Raw genomic sequence first — 6,000 nt, 5'->3', positions numbered from 1 at the left:
GGACCTCACTGCAAGGAAAACACTTGTGTTCATCTGATGTCCTTCATATGAATAGACCTCACTGCAGGCAAGACACGTGTGTCCAGATGCCTCCTCCCCACTGAATGGACCTCACTGTAGGGAAGACAAGCGTGTCCAGATGCTTACTCCCTCCTGAGTGGATCTCACTACAGGGAAGACACATGTGTTCATCTGATGTCCTTCATATGTTTGGACCTCACTGCAGGGAAGGCACGTGTTCATTATGTCCTTCATATGATTGGACCTCACTGCAGGGAAGACACGTGTGTCCAAGTGCTTCCTCGCTTCTGAATGGACCTCACTGCAGGGAAGACATGTGTGTCCAGGTGCTGTCTTCCCTCGGAGTGGACCTCACTGCAGGGAAGATACTCGTGTCCAGATGCTTACTCCCTCCTGAGTGGACCTCAATTCAGGGAAGGCACCTGTTCTTCTAATGTCCTTCATATGATTGGACCTCACTGCAGGGAAGACACGTGTGTCCAGGTGCTTCCTCGCCTCTGAATGGACCTCACTGCAGGGCAGACATGTGTGTCTGTGCGCTTCCTCCGCTCTGAATGGACCTCACAGCAGGGACGACATGTGTGTCCTGGTGCTGTCTTCCATCTGAATGGACCTCACTGCAGGGAAAACATATGTGTCCAGGTGCTTCCTCCCCTCTGAATGGACCTCACTGCAGGGAAGTCACAGGTGTCCAAGTACTTCCTTGCCTCTGAATGGACCTCACTGCAGGGAAGACATGTGTGTCCAGGTGCTGTCTTCCATCTGAATGGACCTCACTGCATGGAAAACATGTGTGTCCAGGTGCTTCCTCCCCTCTGAATGGACCTCACTGCAGGGAAGACACGTGTTCATCTGATGTCCTTCATATGAATAGACCTCACTGCAGGGAAGACACTTGCATCCAGGTGCTTCCTCCCCTCTGAATGGACCTGACTGCAGGGAAGACACGTGTTCCTCTGATGTCCTTCATATGATTGGACCTCACTGCAGGGATGACACTTGTGTTCATCTGATGTCCTTCATATGAATAGACCTCACTGCAGGGAAGACACGTGTTCATTATGTACTTCATATGATTGGACCTCACTGCAGGGAAGACACGTGTGTCCAAGTGCTTCCTCGCTTCTGAATGGACCTCACTGCAGGGAAGACATGTGTGTCCAGGTGCTGTCTTCCCTCGGAGTGGACCTCACTGCAGGGAAGATACTCGTGTCCAGATGCTTACTCCCTCCTGAGTGGACCTCAATTCAGGGAAGGCACCTGTTTTTCTAATGTCCTTCATATGATTGGACCTCACTGCAGGGAAGACACGTGTGTCCAGGTGCTTCCTCGCCTCTGAATGGACCTCACTGCAGGGAACACATGTGTGTCCGTGCGCTTCCTCCGCTCTGAATGGACCTCACAGCAGGGACGACATGTGTGTCCTGGTGCTGTCTTCCATCTGAATGGACCTCACTGCAGGGAAAACATATGTGTCCAGGTGCTTCCTCCCCTCTGAATGGACCTCACTGCAGGGATGACACTTGTGTTCATCTCATGTCCTTCATATGAATAGACCTCACTGCAGGGAAGACACGTGTGTCCAGATGCCTCCTCCCCACTGAATGGACCTCACTGCAGGGAAGACAAGCATGTCCAGATGCATACTCCCTCCTGAGTGGACCTCACTGCAGGGAAGACACTTGTGTTCATCTGATGTCCTTCATATGTTTGGACCTCACTGCAGGGAAGGCATGTGTTCATTATGTCCTTCATATAATTGGAACTCACTGCAGGGAAGTCACAGGTGTCCAAGTACTTCCTTGCCTCTGAATGGACCTCACTGCAGGGAAGACATGTGTGTCCAGGTGCTGTCTTCCATCTGAATGGACCTCACTGCATGGAAAACATGTGTGTCCAGGTGCTTCCTCCCCTCTGAATGGACCTCACTGCAGGGAAGACACGTGTTCATCTGATGTCCTTCATATGATTGGACCTCACTGCAGGGAAGACACGTGTTCATCTACTGTCCTTTATATGATTGGACCTCACTGCAGGAAGACACGTGTGTCCAGGTGCTTCCTCGCCTCTGAGTGGACCTCACTGCAGGGAAGACATGTGTGTCCAGGTGCTGTCTTCCATCTGAATGGACCTCACTGCATGGAAAACATGTGTGTCCAGGTGCTTCCTCCCCTCTGAATGGACCTCACTGCAGGGAAGACACGTGTTCATCTGATGTCCTTCATATGATTGGACCTCACTGCAGGGAAGACACGTGTTCATCTACTGTCCTTTATATGATTGGACCTCACTGCAGGAAGACACGTGTGTCCAGGTGCTTCCTCGCCTCTGAGTGGACCTCACTGCAGGGAAGACATGTGTGTCCAGGTGATGTCTTCCCTCGGAATGGACCTCACTGCAGGGAAGACATTTGTGTCCAGGTGATGTCTTCCATCTCAATGGACCTCACTGCAGGAAAAAACATGTGTGTCCAGGTGCTTTCTCCCCTCTGAATGGACCTCACTGCCAGCCGCGGTGCGTCCATTGGGGCGTAGGGGCGTAGCCCCACCAGCCCTGCTGGACCCGCGGCTGCCAAAATAATTAAAATAAATCATGATAAATCATGTCAAAATAAAAATAAATGTACGGCAAAATATGCGATATTTACCCGGGCATCACCCGACTGATTCGGGACTCCGGAGTGCGCAGGGAGGCGGTAGTTGTTTTCCTTCCCGGTTCCCGCATGTATGCTTCGTGCGGCAACTTGCCCGAGCATGCGCAATAAAGTCCCCAGGGCGTAGCTAGTAGGGGGGGGGGGTATGCTGGCGGCACCCCGGCCTGGCAGCAAAAGGGCAACAGGGCGAGCAGTCGGTGTGCCCTACAAGCCAATCCCGGTGCTGCATGCAGCGCCAGGATTGGCCGGTCACCGCGCAGCACAGCAGGGGCAATCCATATTGGATGCCGAGCGTGGGTGGTTCAGCCGCCCTGCACAATGGCCAATCACTGTCTCTGACTTAATGTAGTCATGCAGTGATTGGCCATTTGCGGCGCGCGGCGCTGTTGGGATCCGGTTCTGCCTGGTTACAGCCTGGTAACGGTCGGGTTCACTCGCTCCTCGCCTGAGTCGTGACTCGCCTCGTGGATTGAAGTCCTTCGATTCTGCCAGCAAGTGAAGGTAAGTAAGTCACTTCCTGTGAGATCATAAGTTATGATGCCACTTCCTGAGATGTTACTTAGTGATGCCACATGCAGTGTCATGCGCCCACCGTGATGTAACGTGCTGTGACATCACACGCCATGATATTGTGCCATGATGTCTCTTGAATACTGCCTCTATTGATTAGTACGCTTACTAATTTTTGGGGAGACCTGTGCCGTGAGAAAAGGTATTCGCTATCTGGCATTACCCGACGAGGGCACGACTTTCCTATCCTGAACTAACATGTTTTTCTGAAGCGATAGTCCATGAGAAGAGTCTGGTAAGACTACAAGCCCCAGAATGCACAAGCAGTAAATAAAACTGTAAGAGTGGGAAGCAGGAGGTGCAGTAAACGAATAGGAGGTTTATTCCGTCGCCCTCGGGTGTCAGGCGATGTTAGTTCCACCCTGACAGAGCCCGGGCGACGCCACCTAACAAAACTGACCAGCAGTGTTCAGGCCGATTCCTTGTTCTGCTTTTTCACTTTCAGCAACTACGAAAGGCATCGATTTGAGAGCATGAAGCTCAACTGATCAGATACTAGTTATAGCACACACTGCAAATCTGCCGTCCTCTAGGCGCTATATCTGTGGACTAACTTGGCGAAACTCGCTGCAACCCATCTCAGATTAAAGTCCCCCCTCGGACTGAGGCGCTTTAGTAGCATATTTGGTGCCTCGAAAAAGCTTACATAAAACATAACACAATATCACCGTAACAAAAACATAATTTGCAACGTGACACACAAGAGCACGTTTCCCATTTATAGCTGCAAATTCAAATCTCATAATTCATGGTAATTATGTTCTCCCAGTGAATTAGTTTACATATTTCACGCGCTCTGCGTCATGTCTGTGAATTACAGTCTGGAAGCAAGAGGCTACGAAGAACAGAAGCTCTTTACAGCGACCTGTTATCTTGGGCATATTGGACAGTTTCTTATAGTGGTCCGTGAAGAAAGTGTTGTGTGTCTGTGGGACGTACAATGATAGGTTGCATTGGATCAGCGCGGCTGCCTCGTGGGAGGGTATGTTGTAACTGGGTGCTGGTCTATGCTGAAGACAGATCACGCTGTACAACTGAGCCTATCGGGGAGCAAAGTGGCTAAATTAAATGAGTGTATGGGCTGATTAGAAGCTGGGGAACCAGGTTCCATTCGCAACTGGTGCTCACGTAAAGCGCTCGTATACCTTCGGGTCGAGTTCGCGCTATATAAAACTGAAAATAAAGTACGGGTAGCATGAGCTAGTAATGAAGGCTGCAGTGCATATGGGTACACTGATGTGCACTATGCATTATTCATTCGGTTTTCCTGCCCAGAGGTGGTGGGACAGGCAAAGTCTGGTAGTGTCAACACAGGTCTGCGTAATTTACACGCGCAGCGCTCTTTGACACTACAAACACATGCGCCCCCGTGACTCCTGGCGCACTCACGCTATGCTGTGATGACCCTGCGCAGTCCACCTCTCTCTCCTACCACACTTACGCGCGTCACCCCTCCACTATCCAACAAACCTATGACAAAATCCAACACCCTCGTGGTCAAAGCATCGTCTGAAGGCTCTCCTGTGCACTCTGACCTCCACTTGCACTTCCGGATGCACCCAGGAAACACACCAAGCAAGCATGCACCCTTATCGGTACCCGGGTGCCCCCAAAAATAATCCATGCATTGCGGCTCACACACAATGATTCGGTTCCATCTTGTATGTCTGCGAGCTAGAGAACGCTCTGTGTGCAGTGCATGCATGTCCATTCACTGGAGCCTACTGTCAGCTATACGTGTTTTGTGTGCAAGTTATATGCGTGTTTTGAATGTGTTGTGATTGTATTGCTGTGTATTGTAAGCGGTGTACCGTGTTGTTCGTTGTGTGTTTGACTGTTACTTTTTATATTCTGCTCTTTGAATTGTTGTGAAAAGTGTGTATTTTTGGTTTCCTGAAATGTCTTTATGTACAGCATGTACACATAGTTGTGCATTGTTCTCTTATGTGTGCCCACTGCTTTCCAAGTGGCTGAACTGCTGTGCATTGAGGTGTGTGTGTCAGTATATTGTTACCCAATGTGTTTATATGCGTAATTACATTTTACACTTAGAACTGTATGTAGCAGTCTGGTTTGGTTTCTTCTGCACTGTTTGTGAAGTGAAAAATGACTGCTCTGTGTTTTTTCCCCACAGTCTTTGTTTCATTACCCTACTGTTTCAAAAATAAATTATCTTTTCATTTTCAGCACCTGACAACCTGAAACATTACCGCATTTTGGGGCAATTTTCCAGCAAACAACAAGAGGACCCCAACCTCCTTTGCTGCTCTCTCACCCGACCCCGGCTACAACCCAGCAAACACCAGTGTTAAAGGTAAGGAAACTGATGCTATATATTTTTTTACATCGTAGTTAGAGCTATGTCTGTGGTCACTCTCAAGGCCCTCAAGCAGTGTCTTTCAGTGCCTCCAGCAACCACTATGGCACAGAGAGGCAGGAGGCAGTACGGCTCTATTTTTAGCAGTCATTTGAGATGTATTAGGATAATGCACAAGATATATGTATAATGTATTTATACTGAAATTTCATATTATTGCACTGCACCTTATACGTTGTACTTTGATTATTGGCAGGTTTCTTTAATATATATATATATATATATATATATATATATATATTGGTAAGGCCAGCAACACCCAACACCCCATCATGAATACAGTACAAGAGCTGATTACAAAGTCATTCCAGTCACGGCCACTTGAACAAAAACTACAGTTAAAACAATTGGGACCTCATCAGCCTGAAATAAACCTACA

The sequence above is a fragment of the Triturus cristatus genome, chromosome 11, assembly GCF_964204655.1.
Source record: "Triturus cristatus chromosome 11, aTriCri1.1, whole genome shotgun sequence".
NCBI lineage: Eukaryota > Metazoa > Chordata > Amphibia > Caudata > Salamandridae > Triturus > Triturus cristatus.
The sequence above is the reverse complement of the archived record's forward strand: the minus strand, read 5'-3'. Positions refer to the sequence as shown.